This window comes from Callospermophilus lateralis, chromosome 6 (genome assembly GCF_048772815.1).
Source record: "Callospermophilus lateralis isolate mCalLat2 chromosome 6, mCalLat2.hap1, whole genome shotgun sequence".
Classification (NCBI taxonomy): domain Eukaryota; kingdom Metazoa; phylum Chordata; class Mammalia; order Rodentia; family Sciuridae; genus Callospermophilus; species Callospermophilus lateralis.
In genome coordinates, this window is record NC_135310.1 from 135,825,059 (window position 1) to 135,835,723 (window position 10,665).

General features: G+C 36.3%; 1 pseudogene; it reads right to left on the minus strand.

Annotated features, from left to right (window-relative positions):
- Window positions 1-5,055: 5,055 nt before the first annotated feature.
- On the minus strand, window positions 5,056-7,434 carry LOC143400870 (melanoma inhibitory activity protein 2 pseudogene; annotated as a pseudogene).
- Between the last annotated feature and the right edge of the window lie 3,231 nt (window positions 7,435-10,665).

Here is a 10,665-nt window from a genome sequence, read left to right on the forward strand (position 1 = left end):
GGATATTTCTCAGGTGTTGCTCAGGGGCCCTGGAGAGTGCCCTGTCAGGCCACCTTTCTATCTACTCACCACAGCCCCATTCCAGAGGCCAGGCTAAAATGCCTATGGAACCCAGGGCCTGACACAGGCCCTGGAGACAAACTCTTGTAAAACTAATTATACATCTGGATTGCTAAAAAAATGGGCTCCTGTCCCAAATACAATCTTAGTTCCTCATTGCACTTATTCAATATGATGGAACAGATGACCTCAAAGGAGACAAGTGGAGGAGAGGTCCCTCCTGCCCCACCCACCAGCCCAGTGGTCCCCTACGCTTGTCCACAGAGGACCAGGGCCCTCTGGGGCTGGAGGGTCACTCACTATGGCTCGGGTCCTGTGTTTGCTTCCACAGTAATCAAATTTCTCCTCAGTTCAAAGTAAGCTTTGGCAAATAGACAACATTCAAAGGAAAAAGTGATTTCTCTTTGAGTGACAAAATTAACTGACTTACCTCTTAATTTTATTCAACCTACTTCTAAAAGAGAAGTCATGGCATTTCATAAAAATATATAATTCAACAACATAAAATTATAAAGACAGAAATTCAGAAAAATGGAAAATAATAAAATTAACGATTATTAAGAGTAGCTGGAGACCCTCTAACCATCAAATATTAGTCAATGGGGTGCCTAGTAGCCAGAGCAAAGAAGAAAATAGACTTGAAAGCTTCACAGAGCTTCTAGGTAGGAATCAAATCAGTGCAGCTTCTCCTTAAAGCTAGACTGAGAATTGACCCTGGGAGGCCATAGCCAGCAAGAGGTCCAGAGTTTTCTGACCTGAGGGAACCAGCCAAGAGAGCAAGAGGTGCTGAACATGCAGTGAGTCAGAGGGATGTGGGTTGCAGCTCTTTTGCTCACCAAGGCAGCGACTTTTTGTACAGTCACTGGGGGTTCTGAGGAACAGTTACCAAGGAGCACAGGGAGAGGCAGGGCTGGCTCCAGGCTCTTGCCACCTTCCTAAGACCCACCACCAGCATCATTTGACAGCCTGGCTTCTGCTAAGTGGAACTTGGAGAATCTCAGGTACTCCTCTAGAAAACCACCTGCACTGGAGATGTGGTCCTGCACCACACTGGGAAGGCTGGCAGGCCACATCGTGGCCCTTGACCCTGGCCACAGCCCTGTTTCAGAATTACTCAGGCACTAGAGATGCAGCAGTAAATATTTTCTTGGCATTTAGAAATATTACACTATATAAATATGCAAGTTTGTTTTTTCAGTTTTGTTTTTTCAGTTTTTTCAATTGAAACATAATTGATAAAATGGTGTATATTCAAGGGGTACAACATGATATTGAGAAGTGTGTACACAACGTGAGGTGACTTCCAGTCAAGCAATGAGCATATACATCACCTGGCATGGTTACCTTCAGATGTGTGGGCAGAATCTCTAGTGAAACAGGAGTTTTGAGATGAAACACAATTCACTTCTTCCATTGGCAGGTAGAGTCTGTACAAGCTGCAGTTCTCCAGCCTAGAGATATCGTAGCCCTTAAAGGTGGGCCATGCCCTCCATTGTTGCACATACCCCAGAAGATCACCCTCAATTTCTTCTTCCTAGGTGCTGCTCTCCAAATTTCAAAGAATGAATTCCTTAGAGCAGGATGAACAATAATCTCTAGGATATATATAAAACTCAAAAAATCTTAACACCAAAAAAAAAAAAATAACCCAATCAATAAATGGGCTAAGGAACTGAATAGATATTTCATAGAAGAAGAAATACAATGGATCAATATATGAAAAAGTGTTCAACATCTCTAGAAATTAGAGAAATGCAAATAAAAACTAATATTTCATCTCTCCTGTCAGAATGGCAATCATCAAGAATACAGGCAATAATAAATGTTAGTGAGGATACACTGAAAAATGTACACTCATACACTGGTGGTGGGACTGAAAATTGGTACAACCACTATGGAAAGCATCATGGATATTTCTCAGAAAATTAGGAATGGAACCACCATTTGACCCAGCTATCCCACTCCTTGGTTTATACCCAAATGACTTAAAATCATATACTGTAGTGATGCAGTCACATTAGTGTTTGTAGCACCTCAATTCACAAGAGTTAGACTATGGATCCAAACTGGATGTCTCCCAATAGATGAATGGATAATAAAATGTGGAATATATACTCAATTTTTAAGAAGAGCAAAATTATGGAATTTGCCAGTAAATGGTTGGAGTTGGAGAATATCCTGATAAGCAAAATAAGCCAATCCCAAAAAACCAAACACCTATTTTTTTCATTAATATGCAGATTCTAATTCACAATAAGGCAGGGGTCAGTAAGGAAGAATAGAGTTACCTTAGATTAGGTAGGAAAAAAGTGATGGGAGGGGAGGGGAGAGGATGTGGGGATAGAAAAGATAGTTGAATGAAACAGACATTTTTACTGTAGGTATATACGTGACTGCATGACCAATATGATTCTGCAACATGTACACTCAGAAAAACAAGAAATAATATCCCATCTACATATGATATACCAAACTGCATAATTGCATTCTACTTTCATCTATAACTAAAACAATCAAACGAACAAAAAAAGTAGAGCAGAGCCTGAAGCCTCTAATTCCATTTTCCCTTCCTGTCATAATGCTCTAAAAATGACCCTATTAGCAATATAGGAATACATTTTTTTGTGTGTCCATTTTATATTTTATGTATATGGAATTATATAGTGAAAGAAGTAACTTTTTAACTTCAGGATTGTTTGTAAGAATCACATGTCCCACTGCCTGAAGCCCAAATCTCTTCATTGCCTTTTGATAGCCTCCAATTGTTTTTTTTTTTTTCTATAAATAAGAGGTGTCTTGAAGAATTTTACCACCTGTGGGAATTTGGGTTGCTTCCTTTTGGGAGGATGAAGAAGTATTCTCCTATGATTGCTGTTGTAGATATGTTTTGGTAAATTGCATGTAAATATTTTTGTTATTTATATTCTAAGAGTAAATTTCTGGATCATCAGTTACACATATTTGAAATTTAGTATATATTACCAATGCTTTCCAAAACAACTGTGTGAATTCAATCCACTAGTAACATGGGGACACTGTAATCTAACCATATCCTCAATTACATTTATTACAGTCTGTCTTTTATTATTTTAGTGATTTATGTGGGTGAGCAATAGTGACATATTGTGTTTTAATTTGTATGCCACAAATGAATAAGAAACTTCTGCATGTAAATAAATTTTTAAAAAAATTCTAGGTCACCAGAAAATAAAGTCTTTATTTCTAAAATAAATTTTTAAAATGAACATAATGTCCATTGCTTCTAAATTTTTCTTCAACCAAGATGATTAATACTGCTAATCATATTTTTCTGATATTGTAATTTTACAATTAAAATAAGAAAATTAAATTTAACATAATTGGGCTTAATCTCCATAAATATGATTTCTCAAATGAATAAATTAGAAATTACAACTGGCATCCAACTACTTTCTCCCTTTTTGTTCAGTTGTTAAAGAAACAACAGGATCCAGCCTCAAATCTCTCCATAGCAAGCTGAATTAACCTCCATTATCATGGCACTGAGATTATTTTCTACTACTTTAAACATTACCACAGATTCTGAATATATATCTAAACTTGTTCCTCATATTTCTGTAGCTGTGTTATCCCCTTGTCTGGATTCCAATTTACTATCTCTTTTTTGTACCACTTCAGACTCACAGAACCACAAGTCCCCCATCTTCCTTGCACATATGCACAGCCACACCAAGATTCCTGAACCTCTGACAGAGAATAATACCCATACAGATACCGCTGTAAGGTTCCTAATCATTAATTGTCAGATGCTGTAAAACTCAAGCATTTTCTAGTCAAAAAACTCATGGATTTCTACTCATAAATGAAGATTTTTCCATTTCTTCCCCAAAAGCTCAGGCCACTGTCAATAACTATTCTCATTGTACACCCTTCTGGGTCCCTATGTGGGAATCTGTAAACCCACAAGGACTAACATTCTAATGCACTTAGGAAATGGGTTTTAAGCCATTTTCTTCCTTTTATTTCTTTTTTCTTTCTTCATATTTCCACTGATTTCTTTCTGGGTTTATTTGGGCTACTGCAGATTGATGTAAATATTTACCTACTTACAATTCTCATTTATTACTCTGCTTTGCCACTATGGACAAGCCTGCTTATTTAAAAACAGATAATGCCCCACCATATATACCCTGTGATTTTGCACAATTTTCTGCTCATTGGAATATAATTTTAACCCATAGAATTACTCATGCTCCTACCAAACAATCCTGGCTTGAATGAGCACATCTTAACCTAATGACCTGATATATATATATATATATATATATATATATATATATATATATATATATATATATATGACATAATCCACAATAGAATACAATTATTAATTTTATGAAAATGTACATAAAGTAAAGGATAAAAGGAACAATGAGGATCAAGTCAACTTAAGTGATGGTTTACAATTCCTACAAGTTTTCCTGAGAACTGGAAATTTCTTATATTTTCAATCTTCTGTTTATATACCGGTCATATTTCCTTTTTTACACTTAATATGCTCTGGTTATTCTAATTTAGAGAAAAACCTGCTGATTTTTATTATCATCAATGCCAAACAAGACTTCAAATCAATTAAAATCTTTGATTAACCATCAAGTTACTTTCACATATGCTACAATCATAATAAGCACATATCTTTGTATAAAGGCCTATGGTTTGTTTAAATTTTAAAATATCCCCGACTGCAAGATTTTGTATATAAAACTCCCATTGTTGCTTATGTAATAGTAAATTAATCAAATTAAATTACAATACCTAGAATAAAATAAAATGGAAATAATTTACTCATAGGATTCATTTTCAAATCATCTTTATCTACAAAATAATATCCTAAGAATTATAATTCCATTACACTTCAACTGGAACTAAACTATAATAACTTACTTAAGTAAAAGCACATACTTAAACTAAAAATGAGAGAAAAGTCAAATTACTTTTGAAGAGAAATCAGAAACATCAGGTTTCTGGTTGTGGTTCTAGATGTTCATTAGAAGTCTCATTTGAAGGTGGAATCAACACTGAAGGAAACTCACTTCTACATTCAGAATATAGAGATGGGGGAGGAATGCAGCTCTTGGGAGAAGATAATGAGAAAGACACCTCAGTGAATAGACATTTCCCATGGAAATGGAGGGGGTGGTGGACACGATGGAAAATAATCGCCAGATGCCTCATACATATTTCCTGGAGAAGGTGAACAAAAAAAAGGTTCTCTTCTCATAAACTTACTTCTTGGGTGCACTGGAAACAATGCACCTCTCACTGGAGATAAAGATGAAAAAACAAAGCTAGATCCAGTTGCTTGGTTTTCAGCAGGGAGAGATGAATCAGGCACATTGACATTACCAATATTGAATTTGATATCATTTTTACTAGATTCCATTTCTGAAGACAGAGGCCCATCCACTTGATCCAAAGAAGGCATATTAAAACTTCTTTGTTCCACCAGTCCAGGTAGTCTACAATAATTACAATAACATACATCTGGCCTTTGTAGAGGAAGATGTGGATCAGACTATGCTTGGCCTGGTGAAGGGATCCTCATCCTACAGGCCTTTTCCCATGGAGATGACAGGGGCTCAGTATTATAAGGCACTCTCTGAGGATCAGTTTACTTAACATATCCTGATTTTCTCCTTTCATTGATAATCTGGATCCCAGAGGATTCTCTTGGCCTCTTGAGCCTCTTTCTCCTCCCTCTGGCACCAAAGATAAGAATATGAGTGGGCCCTTCTTTTCCAAAAGAGGACCTCTCATTTCATTAAATTCTCAATTCTGAGGGACAATTTGGGGAATGCTCTCTGGCAAAGTCTGTATTTTAATCATCAAGTGCATAAACTTTTTTTTTTTAAGTTTAAATTTAACCACATTTTCAGTAATTTTTGTCTGTAGTGAGCATTTTGTCTCCTTAAATCTTGAGGTATCTTTTAGCACTCTGAGCTGAGAGCTCATTATCATGTGCTTTTTTCTCATAGTACATAATCTGCCCCTGATAAGAATGAATGGTTCTCTCCAATTCTTCTTCAAGATCTTTGACTTGCTTTCTATAGTTCTCCAGCTGTTCAGTTATATGGCTGATGTTTTCATCCACTTTGGAAGGTTTTTCCTCTCACTCTACCTGGTAATTTTACTCTACTGTTAATTTTCTTTGGAATTTCATTATATGTTTTGATTAAGTTCAATCTTGACATTAAATTTCTTCTGAAGATTCTGATTCTCTCTTTTAAATTGTGTATTTTTGACTACAAAGATGCTTGCTCTGTCTTAAGATTTTTAACATGTTCTATAAAGTCTTCCTTTACTTCATCAACTTCAGATAAGAAAGTAAACATTTTATTTTTTTCTCCTTCTAAGGTTTTAAATGGGGCATTTAACTTAGCACCATAAACTTGTTCCTTCAAAGCTCCTTTTGGCTGATCATCTAAGTGAGCACAAAATTCTGATTCTCTCTTTATTTTCAATTTCAAGTTACCATCATCTTTTAGTTCTTCTCCAAGAACAGAAGCCCAATCTTTCATCTGCAGGAAATGTTCAGTCAGAGACTAATGTGTTTTTCTTTCTCTCTTAGAACTTGTTCTGCATATACTATAGAGTCTTCCAATGTTATTTTCTGTTTATTAAAGTCATTCCCTTTTTCTTTCCATACTTGTAAAAGTTGCTTCTTGTAAAAGTTGTTTCTGACTATCCTGAAGTTGGGAATTTACTTTGAATACCTCTTTTATTGCTAATTTTAATCCTTCTGCATTCATTTGAAATATTCTCAAGGCTGTTTTAGCTTTAGCTATTAGTAACTTGAGGGGTTTTGATTCATCTTCTAGGAACTTAATCCTTTGTGACATATCTGCCATCAATTCGTCCTGTAGAGAATGTTTAGTTTTCTCTTCTTTTAGCTCTTTTTCTACAAAGAGTATTTCATCCCCAAGTTTAGATTTAGACCTACCTAGCTTTTCATATATTGCCTCCAAATTTTCAGCTTCTATTGACTTCTTCTTCAAAATGGTATCTTTTAAAGATGACTCTAGGCCTTCATACTCCTTTTGAACAAGGCTAACTTTTTCAAGGAGTTGACATTTTTCTTCAATTAGTCCAGCAAGTTTTAGAGCCAGCTTTTTTTTCTCTTCTCACATAAAATCTCCTTCTAACACATTGACAACATCTCCACATAAACATGAGAAAAGCAAAAAATCCAACAGCTGCATATATCACCAACTCCCAAGGATACCTATAAGGATGATGGCCTGGTTTTATATCCACAGGCAATGATGCCAAAGCCCTGTGTCCTTCTTCCTTGATAAACCCCAAATACAGCTGAGGGGCAAACCTTAGCCCCTCCATCACACTAAGGCTGCTGCAGTTTGAAGGAGACATCAAAAAACTCAAGGAGAGACGCTATGGGTATCCAGGGAGTCCGCAAGATGATTCCTATTAGTCCCAGCAGAATCCATGGATCAATCAGCTACTGCAGACACAGCCTGCCCATTCACACCCAAAGGCTGTAGACACTCAGGTCTTTGGTCAGGAATCAAACCTGCACCAGGCAACAGAGTATACCATTGTGAAAAAGTTCCAGGGGTGCAGAGTGGTGGAGCTGTGGGCATAGACATGGGAAGCCACAGCCATAGGCTCTCAGGGGCCTAGCACACTCAAGTGACTGGCAGGGAAGTCTTGGCCCCTTCATTATGCTGTGCATCCTAAAGCAGCGCAGGTTCAAGTCTGTTCCAATTGAGCCAGAGAGGACACCTCTCCATCCCACCCACCCCTTGGTTTAGATTCATCCAGGCAAAGGTGGAGCTAATTATGTGCTATTCCATTCGGTCATAATGTCAACCAGTTTAATGTAACTAAAATTCTAAAAATTTGTATAATACTTTAAAGAGCTAGTAAATCATATATTTTGATTTGTACCACTTGCCCTTTTATTGTTATGACTCACTCCTTTTCCTCCTCTCCTGTCCACTCCATTTTCTTTTCTTCCTTCCTTCTTTCACCCTTCTCTCCCTTTCCTTTTCTTCCAGTGTTGGGAGTTAAACCCCAAGGCCTTCTCCATGCTAGGCAAGCTCTCTACCACTGAGCTACATCTGCATCCTGTTGACACTTACTATAGAAGTAATCTGATTTATTTCTATATAAAAACTCTCAAGTGAGACTATTACAAAAGTAATTTTTTTTAGAAAAGTTGCTAACATTGGCACAAATCAGTTGTAACAAGTTACTTTTTAAAAGTATTGCATATGTAATATTTCAAAAAAAATTGGGTATTGGGGAAGTAGCTCAAGAGGTATTACACTTGCCTGGCATGCATGGGTCACTGAGTTCAATCCTCAGCACCACATACAAATAAAATAAAGATGTTGTTTCAACTGAAAACTAAAAAGTAAATGTTTAAAAAACTCTCTCTCTCTCTCTCTCTCTCTCTCTCTCTCTCTTTTAAAAAAAGGAACTTGTAATTTGAGTTGGCTTTCATGTAAATTTTTCTATATTACCACGTATTTTAAGTCTTCAAAATCTTTTTTCAGATGTTCTTTTGACCTCTTATAGGATGTAAAACTTCTAAGTAACTGGGTAATTATAAATATATAGCAATAAGAAGGATAAGATGTGACTCTTGGAAATGGCTTTAGATCCTGTAGATGAATTATGTTGTTGTTAAGATAGAGTTCATTGCTTGATGTAAATAAAAAAACATCTAATATATTTTTGTTCCTAGTTGTGCTTGAGTTTTTGATCAGCCAAATCTAATGTTTGAAGGAAAGCATTCTCTAGTAGTCTTTGGTTTCCTAAATGTCTCTAAAGTTCAAAGGCATTATGCCACCATATATGATTAGATCAATTCTATTTATAGGGCCAGAGTTTTATCAATGTAAACTAAAACTCTTATCCGGTTCCAAAGGGTATGAAAGTTTAGAAACATTTTAACAAATGTAATTATGTGAGGTTACAAATATGTTTATTAGTTTGTGGTGAATATTTCACAATATGCATACCTGTATCAGAATCAAATTATCAATTGTGCATGGTGTCACACAACTGTAATCCTAGTAGCCATTTAAGAGGCTAAGGCATGAATATCACAAGTTCAAGGTCAGCCTCAGCAATTTAAGGAGACCCTGTCTTAAAAAAAAAAAAGACCACAGGCTCTTCCAGATCCATTAAGCTGTAACACCATGTCCTGCTGTCCTCTGACACCTCATGACCCTGTAGGCCTCGCTGGATTCCAAATAAAATGTCTTTTCTCTATAATTTACCAAGGATGATATTCAATTATAGCAACAGAAATCATAGTAAGTTTCAGAGAGATTACTGGTCAAGGCACACAACTAAAAAGCAACAACTCTGGGACTCAAACCAATTGTCTCCAGTTCCATACAAAATAGAACCAGTTAGCCATCAAGGAAAACACACAAAAACTAGGCTTAAGTTTCTCTTTATCTGCCAGAGCTGTTTCTGTTTGGATGTAAAAGTCACTAAATGAGAGTAGCTTGCTTGCATTTACAGCATCTTTATCAAAGTACCTACATTCAAGTGAACTTCCTGAGCCTTTTCCTCATCTGAACATGGAGGTCAATAACACTATCATCATCATCATCATCATCATCATCATTATCATCATCATCATCATCATTATCATCATATTCACTATAAAAGAGTTATTCCCATCATTTAAAGGACAAAAAGAACAGACATCAAATGCTGTTTCATTCCTTTCCACTCTCCTTTTCCTGTTTCTTATAGAAAGGAAAAAAAGTGAAGATTCTTGAAAATCATTTTACTTTGAAGGATTATAGGATTTTCAAATGGTATAGAAACTATAATAGCATATCAAATACTAATAAGATACAAAACCATACCCAGCCAAAAAAGTTAAGTCTTAGTCAATTACCTTTGAGTTTCCACTCTGTGACATGAGCATCTGGTCTTACCACTTATTTAAATGTGAGAAAGTTTTGCACCATTCACATCATCATTCCCCAGAACACCAGAGATGATTATGACAGATGCAGTACCCCATGTTCTTCCTGAATATTTCCAGAGTTCAGGAACAGCTATTTGTACACTTTCCCAAAACTTGTAATAACATTTCTTACCAAAATTCTAGTACAAAACGTTTTTTTTTTTTTTGTAACTGCAACATTCTGTTGTAGGGAATCAGTAGCACCCTATAATTAGACACTAGTTAACTTGGTATGGTTGTGAATGCCTGTTAATTCCAGTTGCTCAGGAGGCTGAGACAGTAGAATCATGAGTTCAAAGACAGCTTCAGCAAAAAGCGAGGTGCTTAGCAACTCAGTGTGACCTTGTTGCTAAATAAAATACAAACTAGGGCTGAGGATGTGGCTCAGTGTTCAAGTGCCCTTGAGTTAAATCCCTGGTACCCCACTACCACCACCAAATGAAAAGATTAATGTTTCCTTTCTGATCTGTTACCCGAGGATATGGGAATCTTCATTCCATAGAATCTACAGTGCAAAATTTACAGAGACATGTCAATTTACTTGACAAAAGAATTCACCATCATAGTACCATAAGAGTTTGAAGGAGACATCAAAAAACTCAAGGAGAGATGCT